The 18638-nt window shown below is 48.0% G+C and overlaps 1 protein-coding gene across 1 annotated transcript in view; it reads right to left on the bottom strand.

The window, feature by feature from the left end:
- Positions 1 to 14171, bottom strand: part of LOC132910431 (homeobox protein OTX2-like) — a 33540-nt gene extending 19369 nt beyond the window's left edge. The window contains exon 1 of the mRNA XM_060966122.1: positions 14041 to 14171. The gene's annotated coding sequence lies outside the window, so the exon portion shown is untranslated. The remainder of the gene's footprint in view (positions 1 to 14040) is intronic.
- Positions 14172 to 18638: the final 4467 nt, after the last annotated feature.

The following is an 18638-nucleotide window of genomic DNA, read 5'->3' as shown; positions in this document are numbered from 1 at the left end:
AACTAATACTTTCGATACACAATAAGGACGAAACTACCTTACCTGCTATTATTCTTAATTGCTTTTCGTCGCATTTCTAAATGAGACATATATATCATATAATATTTACACAGGAAAGTGTAGACGAAGATGTAGTCGCATATATGGAACTCAAACGAATATACGTCATTTCAAGACCAAACGAACCGTGTTACGATAAATAACCATAATTTCAAGAGTAATTTATGGCACTTCAACTTCCGATTTTCTAGTCAAACGCGATCCTTGTTTCGTTCTTGTGTCGAACTTTTGCAACCAGAGTGTTCGTTAACGACTACCTGTTACAAAAAAGGAAATTCACCAGTGCAGTATTGTTGAATCGAGTAAAAGCGTATAAAAATCCGAGGGTGAGCACGATATTCCATTGTACGATCCTAGTTAGAGTCTTCCAAATTAAGCGAAAGACTCGGACTAAAAATAAGAAATACTGTGTAATAAACGTAGTAATACGGACAATACGATTGTGCATAAATTCTCGTTTTCGTGAACGGAATGCATGAAAATCTTCAAGGGTTTACGCTTCCTATAATTTTGTCAAACGAGTCAAATTGTGTTTATGTATTGTTATATATTGTATGATTTATGTTCTTTCTGCGAACAAAAACGACCTTTCTAAAGTAACATTTTTAGTTAACGACCACGCCTCTAGAATGCTTACCTAACTTGACTCACTTTATTTCAGATATCTGCCTGTAGTCCTAATTGAACAAATAACTGTTGTTTCAATAAAAGGTACAGTTCGATTTCAGGTTTGGTTTGAGATTTTTATCTCTTTCGTTTAGAACTTGTAAAAGCCTTTGCTCTAATATGTTAATACACAATGCAAGGATCATTGTTCGTTTTTCCTACGATTTACTAGAATATTTACCCAGTATCTATAGTCGAAGGTAATCTTAATACTCGAGCGACGATTAAACAAAGGAAACAGGTTGCAGTTCGTTCCATTCGCCGTGGAAAACCGATGGTTTCGATCGTGCATACATGTAACACATACCTCTACCTGGCCGGTGGTCCGAGGACGGTTTGCCGCAGAAACAGTTAAATCTCTCGTGGTGGTAGCAAACACCATCAGTGCTAAGCCACAAATCCTGGCTTAACCCGAGCCTATGAATTGAATTGGTTAAAGCCCGCGTTAAACTAGGTTCTCTTCTGCGCGCAGTCAGCAAGAAGAGCTGCACCGTCTTTCTTCCTGCGTTGGTTACGTTCGTCCTCGTTTCTTCTGTTTGTTTCTCGCCGCGGTTTGTCTCCTACGGTTCCAGTATCGTCTTCTTTACCGCTTTGCTAGTTCCGTTCGACCAAGACCTAATTGGCAAAACCAGAAGATTTTTCGACATCTTAACGCGACTACCGGCAACACACTTATTTGCTTTCAAATACAGGACAAAATATTGTTCGGCCGGCTGGCTAGCTGTTAGATTAAATAAGGGTTAATGCTATTCGTTGACGACCCTTCGAACAACCATGCCTTTGAGAAAGTCCGCTCGTGAATTTCTTAACACGCGCCGCGTCTATTATTATGCGCCGGTCTTACTTCGTGGAAATTTGGTTATTCGGAAAATTGGAAGAATCACAGCCCGAACAGGCTGTGGAACCATCGACTCGAACGATCGTTCGAATAGTTGCCGTAGGATCGTATCTTTTTAAACGCGGAACTTTTTAACGACGTTTCGTTATTCCGAAAAATACGTGATCGATGCGCGACACATTAAAAAATAAAAGAGAGACAGATAGACAAAAACTAAGGAAGGTTTCATTTTTTACGAAGGTTTGCGTTTTAGTGAAAAAGGCCAAGCCTTCTCGGAGGGGTCTGCGCGCGACGTAGCTCCTAAACAAACTTCGTTTACTCGTCGATCATCGCAGCCTGGGTAAACACAGTTTACAGGGCCCGTACAAACGAAATGCCAAATTGCAACAAACTGATCTATAACTAAATTACACGGTCTCGCGTGTATACCTCGCCTCTCCCAACCTCTCGCTCTCTGCAGCTATATAAACACGTCAGCAGCGTATTGTGTCGGTCTCGATCCTCGGATCGCAGTCTCCATTGTTGCATTGGTAACGTTGAAAACGCGACCGTGTCCCGGCCCCTCGTCTTTCCCATTCTACATCTCCTGTATATACGTATACACGCGAGAAGGGCATGTGGGTATGTAACGTCGGTAGAATCGGCAGAAGCTAGGCGAATTTCGAATTTCCGGGCCTGCACAAGGGCGTTCGCTCTTTCTCTGCGAGCACAGGTGCGCATCTCCACGTAGGTGCGAGGAATATCGCGTCAGACACCCGCTGGGCGATCTCACGGTAAATTTGGATCGACCATTTTTCGAAAATCACGACCACCGGAGAAAGGCGGTTGATCGGTCGATTCGATTCGACTTCCGTCTTATCTGACCAGATGCCTTTTCTTCCTACGTAAGCTATTTCTCGGCTAAACCTCGACCAAGAAAACCGAGAAACTGCAATTAAACGTTGCGCAGATATTCGTCTAATCCCTTTAGAATATAGTGGGTTCGAAAGGAGAAAGTTCTCAATCTTTATGTCTTTTAACTGCCATAAACAAACTTCCTTCGTAAACGTAATAAAACGTGAATAGGGGTAGAAATCTCATTTCTGAGAAATGATGGAAAAGATAATGTGGAAGATAGTATATATAGCGTGGCTGCTCGAATTATTGCACAATTTGGAAATTCGCAGCGTCCTTTCTTCTCGCGTAAGTTTATCGTCGTGTAGTATAGTTTTCGAATCAATAGAGGGATGAAAATTAACGATATTCGACAAACGGCTAATCGCTTCGTCTCTGTCACTCTGAAATCCCATTAAGATGTCAATGGCTTGTGGTAATTGAGTTTCAACTTGATTGCTTGTTTGTTGTTGGTATTACGATTATTTTATGACCGTTTGAAATTCTATCGCACAATAGAATTCTCGTCGAAATTCGTTCATTACGGCTTAGAAGACAGCTTACGTATGCTATCGTAAACAACGCGGTTTTGTAATTTTATTACTTGTTCGAAACCCGTTAACATTCTCGTTAGCATAGAATAGTGCACCATACGGTATTTGATAGATCGTTTTCCAAATACCTAAATTACGAGAAATTGGTGTTTTCCGAAACTATTGAAACTTTTTGTTTTACAACGATCTCGTTACGTAGGGAATGACATTCGAAGATATTAGAACCGCAAAATCCGTTTACCTTTTTCGTATCCTACTCGCTGCCAAGTGATCTTTCTTGTACTGCTATCGTATTACACGGGGACGCGCGTCTAGCGAGACGAATGCATGAAAAGCGACGGGACTAAAAAGTGACGAAATGGAGAAAAGAAAGGGGCGAGACGACAGCAGCCGGTGACACGTTGGTGACGCGACGTTTCGATCGAGAGACACCACACGGATATACGATATGATATACCCGTGTAGGGCACGATATTCCGAGATTCACCTGTCCAGGTGGCGCGTATAACGCGAGGGCGACAGGTACAAACGAGATCCAGACTAGTCGAGAATTTTTGGTGGAGGCGGCCTACCCCTCTCTGAAATGGATTTTTTTTCTTCTCTCTATTTTTCACGATAGTTTTATAGAACGACGGAAGTCGAAAGTGTGAGGGTAAAGCGGACGATCACGACGGTCGCCCTACCAATCGGGTTCCCGGACCAGGCGTATCCCGAGTCTTTTAAACATTTGACACCGGCGACACGTAGAACACATTCTGCAGGCGTCCTTCGTAGGCGCAGATTCCATCTCACGCGTCAACCTGTCGGAGCGTCGCGTTTCTCGAAAGCTGACGGGAACGAGCTCATGGATGCGCGTTCGACCGTTCCCGGCGGAATATTTTTTCCTTTCTAATCTTGTCCAAACTTGATACAACGTAACAAGCATAGCAGAAAAATTACGTGAATCACGGCCGAACGATTCGTTGAACGAAAAACGAATATAATTTAGGAAATAAAACGGATGATTTCGCGGAGCGTATGCTTTGCGCCGGTTGAAAGTTCAGAAGGCGTGAACGACGTTAACAAATTTGCAAGGAATCGACGACTGGAGGAGTCGCGATAGGGAGACGAATCGGGGGTTGACATTGCGGCCTATTTTCACGGTTGGTGGCAGGGGGCCATTGTACCGCGAAGGCCGTTTATAGGGTATTTGCGGGGGGGTTTCCTGCGCGCAAAGATTAGCACTCCCAATGGGATTAAACATCCCTTTTCTCTATAGCATATATCGTGCCACGTGTATGTTCGGCCGTCGGAGCATCGTGGCCAACCAACGAAAGAGAAAGAAAACGTCGACTGGAAACGGTGCTCCGCACAGACTGCGCAAAGCCTTCATGGGGGGTTTTTCACCGCCCCTCGGGATTCTCCTATCTCTCTATGTAGTTGATCACTGGCAAACGACTCGTTTATTGGTAGCAAGTTACCTAATACCCGGCTCTATCCCGAAACGTTAATAGAATACAGAGATTTTATCACGAAATGGAACCGCGAACATCTCCTCTATCGTTGAAATCGATTTTCTCTTTATCCTCGATACGCAGACCTTAACTTCTTCTCCAGGGAAAGGTAACGACCGTTTAATTATCATAGGGTGCGTATAACGCTCCTTAAATCAACTTAGAGAGAGAAATTAACGGAACATCGTATACGTCGATGCCTGTGTTTCGTTCCGGCATGTGCACGGAAAATTAATATACGTGCTAGGAAAAAGCACGCGTCTGGTTCTCATAAAGTAAGGTCGCGCTGGACAATGAAGCTAAGGGTATAGGATTTATGGTCCTGCCAAAGCGATGAATGGAAACCGAATGGATGTTCACCCTCTACCACATTACTACGTTTACCCTTAAAGGCGTCAAATTAATTTATATTTCCTGCTTAAGATGACAGGTTGCCTCTCGATCAGGTGACTCGACCTTGTTCTATTAGACATCCGCCTAAAGAATGTAATCTCGTTCGGATTGTCAAACCTGTGTCATTCCGATTCTCGTCGTCGCTTATCAACCATCTCGCGATACTTCGTTCAGGCTTCGAGCTTTCATTCATGGAATCTTAATCGATCCGAGGAATACCAACCGCGAGATCCATCTTACGGGATGCACGTTATGTTCGTCTTTTCGTTCGGCGAGATTCCGATCGAACTAGTTCGAAAATCTGTCTTTCGAGTTGCAACAAGTAGTAAATTTCATCGGTATTCCATTCGGTAAAAAAAAAACCCTGTTCTTAAAGATCCTATGATTTGAAAAGCGTTTAGAAATGTCGCAGCCCGTGCTTACAACACGCCCCATCGTTGTGGTCGCCTGTGGCCGCGTTTTCGGAAAACCAACGGACGTGAAAACGTTCGACGAAGCGTTAAGTGATGCAAAGTACAAAAAGGTACATTTGTCCCATCTGCAAGAAAAAGGGGATAGTGTGTTCTTCGAAAGCAAGGGGAGGGAGCTAAGTAGAAGGCTCGCACCGCAGGCGTCGGTCGTCAAGGGACGCGAGGTCCTCCAGATTGGATCTCCCTTCGAGTTTACATCGTTTTCCCACTAAAGGAACCGCAAAAACCTCCGTAATCTCCACTGGTCTGTTCCGTAGATTTCGCGCCGAGGTACACGCTTTTTCAACGCTTTTAACGCGGTCTTCCAACTAGAGTTTCTTCTATATCTTTTGTCCGAGTTTCCAAAAATTTCTCAATCCATATTACGTGTTTGGAAGTCTTGGTTCGCGTAACTATCGACGATAGCAACGTCCAATTTCAATCGTTACGGAACCGGTTTGATTCGAAACTCGTCGAGAGACATACGTAAGACGATTCCTTAATTATTCCATCGTAAATTTAACCCACAACAAACCTTTCTACGCGGTCAAACAGCGAGCAACGAGCACGCACACGGGCTCGACGCGTTCGTTTGAACGCCATCGCTGATAATTTGATTGATAACTGAACGTCCAGATCGGACAGGTATCGAGATCAACGACCAGACCGCACGCTTATTTTGCCATGGAAACTGTTTGAAATTCCATCTCACGGCTGACAGATGTCCTAAAGGTAAAGCGCGATCGAAATCACGATCACAGTCACGAGCGATCACCTCCATTCAGCCGCTCTCTTTTCCTTTTTCCTTTTTCATCGTTTCTGTCGCTTATCGCGACTAGGTGGATCGGAATGGTTACTATTTCGTTCGCGTTTTTATATTCGACGCCATTCGACAAACGTTCGTCAATGCGCAAGGAAGCCGCAAGAACAAAACGAGTCCACCGATGCCGGCGAATCTAAAAAAGAAATCACGATAACGAACGCGTTTCGTAATTACCGCTCGTCACATGCCGTACGATATTTTAACGCGGTTACATTTACCGAGCGCAAGGTCGTAAAAATCTTGATTTATTTCGCAGCAGAGGAGAATCAGCGAGTCGTTTAATTAAACGCGCAGCGATAAACGCGTGACTCCTTTATTAGGTAGCTCGTCCTATCGATCCGGTAGCCCGAACATTCGGCAACGTTAACCTGTTCTCTCGTGACCGTCGAATTATATGGCCACGTTGAAAATCGACAGGCGCTGTGTTGCGCCAGTGCTGCGAATGAAAAGAACGCTACTGTGCGACCTAATGGACGAGGCGTTGTGTTTTGCATCGCTGGTTTAACCACCGATTCGTTGAGCTCGAAGCAAGACAAACTGAGAAGCAAGGCAAAGGAGAAGGCTCGTCCATTCTTCCTTTTTGAAAACGCTTCGACAAATTACCGTACGACACTCAGCCACCCTGGTTTGTCCTTCCACCGCGGTGTTTGATTCTCTGTCGGTCTCTGCTTATTTCTCGCTTATCAGATTTTCGACCCTCTCGTTTCCTCGAGTTGCTTCTATTTTTCCTCCGCTCTTTTCTTTCCATCTTCTCGCTGCTAATGCTCCTCGTATTTCCTCTCGTCCAAGGAACCTCGCCTTCGTCTTCGTCTTCGTCTTCGTCTTCGCCTTCGCCTCCGCCTCTGCCTCTGCCACTGTCTCCGCTTCTGCCTCTGCATCAACCTCGTTTCAGCTCTTCTCTCGTCGGGTTTCGGAGGATGCTTTTAGAAGGCATTAGACGGGGTGCTCACGGTTCGTCGCCCGTAGTCGCTTTGCATTAAGGATTCACGCAATGTGCTCGACGCGATCTCTCTGCCCCGCTCCCTTGATCATGGTCTCTCCTCTTCTTTTTTCCTTTTCTCTCCGCCGATAGATACCTCGTAAAGAAGTTGTTGCGCACCGCGTTATAATTCGACGATTCGAGTCGTAAAGGAAGATTTTTACGCGCCGGCACACGGAACGTTTCACCCCTTGGACAAAGGATTAGTAGTGGGTGATTTTTCCGCGAGATGCTTCGACGTGGTTGGTTTGGCCGCGACAAGCCTCGCTTTTATCCGTGAAAAATTAAATCGGTAACAGCGACGATATTCCCACGAAACGGGATGCCACGAATTTTTCCACGTCACAGAATGAACGAAACGCGATAACGTACGAGAACTTTCACCTTATCTTCGACCGAGGGATTAAGGTCGTCCGTGTCCGAACGTTTTCGCCGCGTGTTCGGGTCGCGCACAGGTCAAGGTCATTAGCATGGCCGAGCCACGAAGAAAAGACATATTCGCGAAAGGGACGGCAAATCGGTGGCACAATCCTTAATTAAGGGATGAGGCACCCGGTGGCCCGAGTCACAAACCACGCTCATAAATTCTTCGGCAAACGCAGCCAAAAAGTAAAAGTCCGGTGGTCGGGGAAAGAAGAAGAGCGATCGAAATAAAAAGGAGAGCGAAGGTGCCGTTGCCGGCGATGATTCCGACAAAAGTACAGTCCTCGTAAGAATTCGCTGCTATCTTCTCGCCTCGAGGCAGTCGAAATCGGCCGTGCTCCGAACGTTTCGCGTTCATCTCGTATCGCCCTTCGAGTCCCTGGATATTTAAAAATCCCCAGCGACGAAACACGCGTGCGAGTAACGTCGCTAATGACCGCGCGTTGACTTTGAAGCCGATTACGATTTACCGCCTCTGTTCCCATTCTTCAGTTCGTTTCGCGAAACAAATTTCTTGAAGCGTCGCTACCTCGGCTCGTGCTTACGCTCTTCTTCGCAATAAGACGCGAACCACGACGGTTCGCAAAGATACACACGACGCGTTATCTCGGACTTGACAAGGGCGATAAGTCGACTAGACGTTTGGCAGCGAAGTTCTTATGGTGTTGGCTGTACCATGTATGGCACCCCGCGTCTATATATAGATGTGGGACAAACGCGCACACCCATAAAGGACATTCAACGTTAGCGTGGAACGAGCCTCGAGCATATCATGGTAGGAACGGAATATGGGATGGCATGGGAGATGACACATGGTCTGGTCGCCGGTTGTGCGTCCTGTATTGCCGACCAAAGTGTCAGAGGGAGAGGAACGCGCGTATACGCTATGGTCGCCGGTAGAACGAACAAGGAAGCTTCTATAGAAGCAGCGGAGAGAGGCCACCGAGCAGAGATCGACGGAGAAACGAAGAAAGATAGACGAAGAGTGGAAACAGGAGTGAGACGAAGGGTAGGAGAGCGCAGGAGAGGCCGGTTAGCTCTCTGCCACAAGCCGCCGGCGCGAGAGCACAGTAGCGGCAAATACCCATAAATATAAAATATGTCTCTCCTTTTCACCCTTTTGCACGCACACAACCCTGCCCGTGTAATATATCGATAGCGGGATACACGCACCCACCGATGCAAAAGGTTCCTCCTCCTTATCCTTCTCGCTGCTTTTCCTTCTCTCGTTTCCCCCTTTTTCCTTTCTTCGGACGTTTTCTTCGCTCTTCCATTCTCGCGTACACACGAGTATCTACCTCAACACCTTTGTGTACAACATTCCTTGACTCTTCTTTCTCTCCGTACCCTCGTCCTACCTCGGTCGTATCTCGCTCTTCTCGTTTCGCTTTCCGTCCGAAGCTCGCAGCTTCTCTCTTCCCCGCCCCCCTATATCGTCACTATCGCTCGGCTACGTGCGATCCGCGACTCCTTCCACCGCTGCAGCACCGGACAGTCGCGGAATAAAGGATTCCCCGTGGTTTTTACAATCTGCCGAGCATGATTACGATAAGTTAGCCGCGGTGGAACGTTTTCGGTAGCACGATCCGTTTCAACGCTATTACCGCGGCCCCGTTTCACCGCTGCTATACCGTGACTTTCGTTTCACAGCATCTGCCCCGCGCGCTTCTTCCATCGTCGCCGTGAAACTTAATTGGCCGACGCTTTTACCGGACCGAGCTAACTGGCTCGATATTTTCAAACATACAAATTCTCGCAAAACATCTCTCAAGATTCAAGACTCCGGACCAGTGTAATCTAGTATCGAGTTACTCGGTCGTACTAGCTGTTGTTCTAACATTTTCGTTTAACGGTTTCGCGAGACGGGCGAACAGCGAGCTCGGACGAAGCCAAGGTCGATTCGTAGGATCTAACAAGGGCATTTTGCCGCGATCGAAATGAAAATTGAAATTGTTTTTATTGGTCGGTGGATCGGTGGTTTGGCGCAGTTATACGGTCCGGTAAGCGCGCATAATCACGCCAGGAGGAGTGGCAGAGGCCGACGGATCGGCTTGCATCAGAGAAACGCGCGGTAGCGGAGAGCAGAGGGTCGAGTTCGGTGCGAGGAGGCAATTTAACAGGTACAGTGACACGTCTCGTTTTGTTGTTGTTGCCGAAGCTGCCGGCGCGGCACGGCACGGCACGGCACGGCGCGGCGCGGTGCATCTCGCGCGCATATATGTATATAAGGCCGAAGTAAACGGAAAAAGTGGAGGATGAGAAAGGACGAGGGGATGAGGAGCGGCTAGTCGTGAGAGGAGAAGAACTGGAGAGCGACCGAAGGACGAAGAGCGGAGAAGCGGAACGACGACGAAACCCGTTCTCATTATTATATTCATATTCAGAGCCGCGCGATGTGGCAAACCCTCTCTCCGCCACCGCCTCCGCCTACTGCCCTCACTGTTCACCTCTTTCTCCATCTCCCTATGTGCTCGTTCGTTCGAGCGCATCTCCGACGGCGTAGAGCGGTATAGATATAGCGGTATAAAAATCTCTATAAAAAGTTGAAAAGTGCCGCCGCCGGAGTTGAGGGGCGACAATGGATGAAATATGCCGCTCCGTTCGACCCTACTGGAAGCCTTAAGGTGCCGGACACCTCCTTACACCTGCGTGCGGCTCCATATAGCGCCTTATTATAAACCGACCTGACCGGGAACCGCTAGGATACAACCAACAACGATTCACCAAATCGATACGTCCTTTCTCTTGAATTATTCCTATTACGATGATTCGTCGGGTCATCCCACGGATGCGCGTCCGTGATCGCGCGTCAACCTTCCCGCCGTTCCCAATCTTCCCGTCCACGATCCCATCGTCGATCTAAGCGCGAGATGAACGCATTCATCGTCGCGACTTTATGACTGCTTCCCTTTAGTCGGCATGCGCGACGCTAACGCGAGACGGCAAACGAGAAATTTAGCACAGATATTGGCGTTAATTGGTTCGGCGATCGATCGAACGTCGCGATATCGCGTCGATTATATTTATTCGTGAAAACGATGTTGTTTCGTTGGAAGAGAGTAGAAAGTGCGGGGCGTAGGTTAGTCGAAAGCTGCTTAATAAAGATCCAGCGGTCGCGATATTTCAAACGAAACGGACTACATCGGTCGTACAATGCCAGTCGTTAATAATGATTTGTGCTAGTCACATCCTGATCCAGAGTGCCGCGCACAAATAAAAGTCGTCTTTTTAACCGACCGAACAACTTTTATTTTCTGAGTTTCGCTGGCGCGAACGTTCGAACGAGCCTCTGCCAACCTCGAATATCGTCGTTCGTTAGAGCATTGGTTTTATATCGCGGCACAGAAATCTAGCTGGCACGAGCGAGAAGCAGTCTTGTGGAAAGAAAATGAACGATGATGCGTGTCCAGGTGCTTTCAGAGCAGGCTTCTGCTGGCACCTTTTGCCGGATAACTGGAACCCCTGGCGAGTTTCGACGAAACCACTAATTGGTGGAGAGAAAAAGAAAGTGGCGCTGGATAGTGCAAAAGGGAAAACGTGTCGAGGACAGTTCGCTTGAAACTAGAGAGGGTGGAATACGACCACCGTAAGCCTTAAGCTGTAAGCTGTTTTTGAAGATGACAATGAAACTGATTATTAACCGGACCGGGGGGCCTCCGTTGTAGTTACGGACCCGGTATGCGGTATCGTACCTGTCTGTGATCTTTCACGCACAGAAGGAAAGCTGTCCACTGTCCTTTCAACGCCAAAACCGCAAAGACAAACAACCAAAATCTATTTGCAAACCCATCAAACGTTTCTCTATAGGCGCAAAAATGCACAGGTCGTCTAAACGGATGTACTTAAAACTAATCCCGATAATTTCTCCGATATCGTTTGCCTGATTTGCAGAAATCTCGTTGCGAAGGGCTACGCTTTCGACCAACAACAAAGGCTGGCAACAACGTTTCTTCTCGAGCTGTCTCAAGCAACGAATTACATGTTTCTCGTTCTCGAATTGGACGCGATCGATAGTCGGAGCGATCGGGTATCTTCGAACAACTTCTCCCAATGAGCATAGGCTGGACTAAATTATTCATCGAAGAAAACTTTCCACTCGGCCGGAAGATGGTTCAAGGCCCTCTGGACCAGTCCACGTATTTCAGCTGTTTCGTTATCACCGATTCCTCGTAATACTTTGGCGAAGACGGCGCAGCTACGTCAGAAAAATACAGGCAGGCCGCGCCATAGCGCATTTCTGATACAGCCTATTCCCATTCGGCGTGTCATCGCTCGTAAATCAGGTACCAACGGCACATACCGGTCAACGCGCGATTTAATTTACGACCGCGTTACGACACACCGATGCATCGAATCGGTGTTTCGTCGTCGATTTCGCTAAAAACGTCAATGTACCTTGAAAAAGATACGTCGATACATCGTTGACTCTCTGGACGACCGGTACGTCCGTCGACCGACGTGCGAGCTTACGCGGAATTTTCAAGCATTTTCGAAGAAATTCAACGCGTAGAGAAGAGACGTCCTCGCCGATCGAAGCGATTCGAATGCTAAGAGGTACGCGATAGTTTAGCGCGAGAATTCAAAGAAGGCGATAAATTTAGCGAAGGAACGGGGAATCTCGGTAGCTCGAGCATATCGTTGCATTTGGAAAGGTTGAATCGAGCCAAGACATAGATTTCGATAGAAACTTTGAGAAAGGTCTCTCGTTTGATACGACGTCCGACGGTCTGCCAGGCTCGTCGCTGACTCACTCGACTGGGTCGGCGAGAACGCAGCTGGTTCGAAGCAACACGGAACGGTCAGGTCGAACCTGACCCCGTCGTAGCCGTTACCGTTTCTGAGTGACGTCTTCATGTCTGGCTCTGCGGGGCATTCCTCGTTCTCATTGTCCGTTTGTCCGTCAGTTCGTTCGGTGCCTGGACGCTGGACGAATATCGCCAACCCCCCGTTGTCGGCCACTTCTTGCCACGAAAACTTATCCTCGGCAAGTGTCCCGCAAAAAGAAACAGAAAGCCACGAAAATAATCAAGCAGCAGCTCGAGCGCCATCGCGAATTCCGACTATTTCGTATCTCTCGTATCGCGATTCGTTCGCCTCTAATTCCATCCAATGCGTCCAACCTGCTTCGAAACGCTTCTTAGCGCTATGAAACGGCGGAGCGTACCGAACGAAACGAAGACGATCTCGATAGCGCAAGGTGGATAGCCGACAGAGCGTACGTTAGCGGCGGGAAGGTTCGAAACTGCGGGCGCGCGTACAAAAAACTGTTACAAAGATTGATGTCTTTTGCATGCGGCACGCACTTCATTTTCACCAACGGTGGCTGTCTTTATCGAGAAGGCACGTACGCTCGTACTTTTCGTGACGATTAACGGAGATGACGTTGCGCTATTCGGACAAATCTATACGATGGTTTACCGCTGCTTCAGAATGTCCGTTCCGAAAGAAGACGCAAAACCGTTCGTGAATGGACCCGAAAGGTGATAAAATACCACGGAAAAGAGAGAAGGGTGTTTCGTTAATTGGCCGCAATTAACAGCATAAACTTGCGATTCGCTACCGTCATTCGTTCAAACGGAAATCACCGACCGTCCTTTCAATACGCTCGTCACATTTTCTCTCTCGATTATATACGTTGATCGAATTACGAACGTAGTTTCCGAGCTTTTCATACGTATCGTGCAATTAGAACGAAGAAGGATAATCAAGATCGAAAAGGTATCGTGTACGTGTAACGCGCACAAGAGGCGCGTGATAGTTTTCCGAACGTCCTACCTAAATCGAAAATTATATTTTATTTCGGAGATAGAACGTAATGGATTTCATTCATCGGACCTAAGCGTAGGGCGTGTCACGATGTCGACCAAGTTACACCTAATTTCGTATAATAGGCGCTATAACGTTCGAGTTCAACGGTCGATCATCGAATGTTTTTTGCGAATTCTCACCATGTAGAGATATCTCGGGCGTACAAATTCGTAGCCATTCTTCGATAGCGATATTTAAATCATCGTAAAGGTAACAAAGAAAGCAAAGTTCGATAATACAAAATGCGTTAACGATTCTCGGTCCTCCTAGATATTTCCAACAGTTTGATAATAGTTCGACCAAGGGAATGTTATTAAACATGGGCTGTGGCCCGTCCTAGTTCTCACAAGAACACGTACACGGGATGTTTACCTAAACTATTTCAATATAGCCGACCATTATGTTGCAAACATTATATCGAATATCATTCAGAAGTATTTCCTTAGAATATAGAAACATTTGGATGACACGTTAATAAATTTTTCAAAGAATTTTCAAACAAATTCCGAATAAAGGTTTTCAGTCCGTTCGGAAAGAAAACGTTTGACCTTCCTATTGTCAGGACTAATCCCTGCCTCGTTAAAAATACAAAACGGAGAACTACGTATTTATATCGAAATACTGTAACGGTAATTGTTTCACTGGGAGAGAAACGAGCAAGGGTGAGAGGTTTCCTCTTACCTGTCCAATAATTACCCTAGATCTGCACCGCTTTTTCCTTTCTTCGTAGATATCCTTTGGTTGTATCAGCAGACCCGTTTCGGCTAATACCGCCGCTTCTATGTACGATTTCAAAGTCTTTGTCCGTCGTTCCGTAGATCACTCGCGAATTCGTAGCCCTGTTCTTCAGAAATTCTATTCGTATCACACGCGTATCGCGCCAATACAATTCGTTGCCGGACGATTGTCGATCTGTAACACACGTAATTTGTAGCCGATTCGCGAAAGTGCTGTAATTCAATGTTAGCCTGCGCGAGCTCGTTAACTGTGTCAAAATCGAGGAACCAAATCGTTGCTAACATCGATAGATAGAGAGAGGCGTGCGCGATCGTTTCGTGAAACTCACTTGGGGTCACGAGCCCGTGTATTTCGTTTAAAAGCAACTAAATCTCGGATAGTCCCTCGGCGGTGGACTTCTCTCTCTCTCAGCGGCGACGATACACGGCGGTGACGACGGACGACGCCGTTGCTTCTTGGTACCGCCACTCGATAGCGCTGCCTTCGTCCTCCCAACTCGTCCTCCTACCTTCTCCCTTCTAGTCCCCACCAGCTCCCTTCGAACCAGCCTCTACCACATCCACGGGGAACACATACGCCGACTCGCGAGGCTCGGTGTGTCGCGGTCCGTGTTTCGCCCAGGATACTCCCGTGATGTCCGTGAATTCGCTGGCTAACGGAGACGAGGATAGAGTGCGCCCAAACTTCTCCGCTTATTCTTCTTCGACTTTTCGCGCCCCCTCCTCCCCCTCTGCCCTTATAGCGCGTGTTATATTTTTCTCTTTCTCTCTCTCGCTCTCTCTCTCGCTCTCTCTCCCTCTCTCGCTCTCTCTCTCTCTCTCTCACTCTCGATCGAGCTACTCGATGGAACACACACGAAGATACGAGGGAGCGACGGCTCCCGTACGTCCGAGAAGGAAAGCAAACCTCCAACGTCGGAGAGAATATCGCGGACTCTCGTTCGTTCTCCTACCTTCTCTCATCGCATTCCCCACCAAGCTCGTGACCAACCTCTGCCTCGATGGACACACGCGTACGCCTGATCGGACGCGCGCTGTCTTTCTCGCGTGAACACCGACGCGATATCACGTTGGTCGAGTCTCGAGGTGGAGCAGACAGAGAAGAAAGAATTAAATAGGTGTGTACGGACTCGTGGTCCGTCCTCCTGCTCGCCCCTCTTACCCCCCTCCGACCTTCGATCCACGATTTAGTTCGATGCAACACTCGCCGAGAATTTTAACAGCGATCGTATTACGCGTTCCACGTAACGAGGAAAAGGAAGCGCGCTGGCAGAGTCCTGGCAGAAGGTTCAGATCCAGGCAGAGTCCGGTGTCGCGTCGAATATTTCCGACCAAGCGTTACCGGCGACTATCTATCGACACCTCCAGATACCCGACGATTCCGCTGCGGCCAGCTAGAAATTTGCGAATGTCATCTGTCAGTCACTGGGAAATAACTCGGCTCGCGCAGGCCTGAGCGGCGTGCTCGTATCGTTAGGTAATCGTCGGGCAACCGGCACTTATCTTCGACACGCAATAAGAAAACTCGTATATATTTTTGTAGTTTGATACGAAAGAGGGAGAAGCGATACCTTCGCAGCGACCTCCTCCTACTACTTTCCTTCGCTCCCCACCATCGTCGAAGGATTCGGTCTACCTCGAAATCCAAGCGAGCGCACGACCTCGAAACGACGCGACGTCTGGGCTTCGCGAACCGCGGCAAACCGAACGACCTTACCGCGACCGGCAGCTATCGGAACGTGGCGCGTCGAACGATATCGTGTAAACGGCCGCAGCTAGAGTACACCGTCCCCAAATTCGGGAAAAATTTCGGCAAATACTGAGCGAACTCGATTCCGCTGTTCGCCCTGATCGTTCCACGCCCCACCACTGGTGCACGCGTTTCGCCTTCGCGAAGCGCACTCGCGCGCAGCATCCTTCCACGGAACACTCATACAGACGAAGCTGACGGTGGGAAGCAAAAGACAAAGACGGCGAGTAAACGCGCAGCCTCCGCATGGACCAAAATGGCCGGTCGCCGGCCGACCGATTGGCGGGATGCAAACGATAGGGGCGTGGTGAGGTTACGCCACGTACCTTCCAACCGGTCGACGATAAAAATAAAGATCTCGCGGGCAAAGTGGGGATGAAAATGGAGGGGAATCGAAGAGAAATACCGAGCGACAGCGTGGAAAGGGGAGAGCGGGAGTGCAGGGTGCACGTTGCATTCGTTACGCGTTTTCGAGGGGCGAACGTCGCTAGCGGGGTAAGGATTCGGTGAGTAGGGGAAAGGACTTTTTTATAGATCCCTTCTGTCCTTTTCCGTCGAGCTTTGCTCTCTCCGGGCCTCTCATTCGTCCGTTCCTCTCACTCTCTCTCTCTCTCTCTCTCTCTCTCTCTCTCACTCGCGCGCCCGCGTTGTTTCGAGCTTTCTCCCTTACACCGTACCGACTGTATCTCTGTGAGAACGTATGCGTCGCGCGAAACGTACCATGGACAGGGTATATACGCGCATGCATACACGAGAGTACGGTGAACGCGAAACAGCATCTATATGTTGGTGCGTGTCACGCGAGCGCGCGTGTAGATCGGTGATCGTCATTAAGAGAGATGCTAATTGAAGGTAAAACGCGGTCGAGCTGTTGGCTATACGCGTGTACCGTCCTCGAATTGCCGGCAATATTTTTCCGTATTTCACCGTATCTCTTTCTTCTCTTTGTCTTCTTCTACCTTTCTCCTTCTACTTTACGTGTCTACGTTACGAATATTTACGTTAAGAAATGTCAAAGTTCGTTCGTTTTCGTCTCTTTCTCGGAGGATAGCGAACGATGAAAATTCCCTTCGATATCGGTCGTTTTTTTTCTCTTCTATTCGACTGGCTCCTGACGTTGACGAGAGGAAAAGGTAAATGGCTCGTTCGCATCGAATTGGACGAATCGCAGCCGGCATAGAGATATCGTTGGTGAGAGTCTCGCGCGTGTCGCGTGATCCTGCACGCTTTCGATGCCCATTTTCGTATCGGTAAGCTACGCTTCACTTCCGCGTACCTATAATTTTCTAGCGCGGTTAACCTCTTTCTCGTGCACTCGCCCCGTGTAATTTTACTCGAACAGATATGTTTTTGTACGGCCGATGGGTCGAATTGTATTGGTCGTATTGGCGCGATACACACTCGGCTGAGTGTCTCCGCGCGACGATATCCCTTCTAGCGGGTGTCGGTCTCGTGGACATGGCCAGGCGACCGTTGTTGTTTGTTTGTATACGCTATAAGAGCAGCCGGGGCACGGCTGGTTGCATTGGTTGCAGTGAAAAGAGAAAGGGGAGGTAGATGCGTATATCGTGTTCCATTCTATGGATACAGGCGTACGGTGTGTGCGGTTGGGGCACGACGTTCTACCCTGAAAATTGAATGTCAGCCAAGGAAGAGATGTCACAATATTCCGCATGCCTGCTACCTAGCTACGTTTCTATCGCCTTTCCTTTCTCTCTTCTTTCCTCCGTTTTCACTCGTTGCTTGTTTTCGAGAATACAAGAAGAACACGGCAGACCGTCGGGTATTCATTTTCATAGGGTGTGTTTACTCTCTCGACGGTAACATCGGAGGGTAGCTGCGAACACAAATAAAGGCGCAACCATGAGAAAAAAGAAAGAGAAACAGGCGAACGTGTAACTAAAAAATATGCGAGATGCCAGAGGCGTTTAAACGTAGCGCGAAATGATAGCGGAACGGGTGGTAAAAACAACAACGAAATATCGTTGCGTGCGATGGAACTTGTATCGTCGAGTTAAAGTAACCATTCTTCTCTTAAATAACGCTTGATATTAGGATTTTATGCATCCATAAATTTCACGTTACCTCCACGACCTCCCAATTTGCTATCTTCCGAGTTGACGCGTAAATCAACGATCGCCTCGTTGACCGAGAAATCCTTTCGGCATCTGTGCACAGCCTATTGGCCGCGTCTTTTCTGAAAAAAGCGTGTCCTGCTAGGACACGAGGTTACCGCCGTAATCCGACGTCCGAATGTTTGACAGAATAATTTTCACGTTAGCAGGGTGCATTATGCTCCTTTATGCTCGCGCCTGGCCCTACGTATTGTCGCCGAAATAAGCCGTATCCCACACCGTACGCGCCCCCTTAGCTTTTATGCGCTTTTGCGCGTATACCGTGACCTCACAAAAACCGGGGAACCCCGTTATATAGTTACACTCGACGAGACACGAAGAAAGAGCGACGAGGAAAGAGAGATTAGAGGACCTAAGCCAAACCTCCGTCTCTATACATATATACGTCCACACGCATACTAGTGCGAACTATACGTTTCTTCCTCGATACTTCTTTTTCATCCTCTGGCCGACTTCTGCCTTTCCTTTTTTCACCAAACTCTTCGCGAAGCTGCTTCAACATTCGCGCGCGCACGAACGATTCTCTTCTCGTCAGGCTGATTAACGAAACAACCGTCGCGCGATATCGTTTGCAAGTTTTTCGACGAATCGATCTCGTTAATCGGTATCGCGTGTTTTTATTTAACGAGCGACCAAAGCTCGAGCGAAGAACGTCGG

This window comes from Bombus pascuorum, chromosome 9 (assembly GCF_905332965.1).
Source record: "Bombus pascuorum chromosome 9, iyBomPasc1.1, whole genome shotgun sequence".
Classification (NCBI taxonomy): Eukaryota; Metazoa; Arthropoda; class Insecta; order Hymenoptera; family Apidae; genus Bombus; species Bombus pascuorum.
The sequence above is the reverse complement of the archived record's forward strand: the minus strand, read 5'-3'. Positions and strand labels throughout refer to the sequence as shown.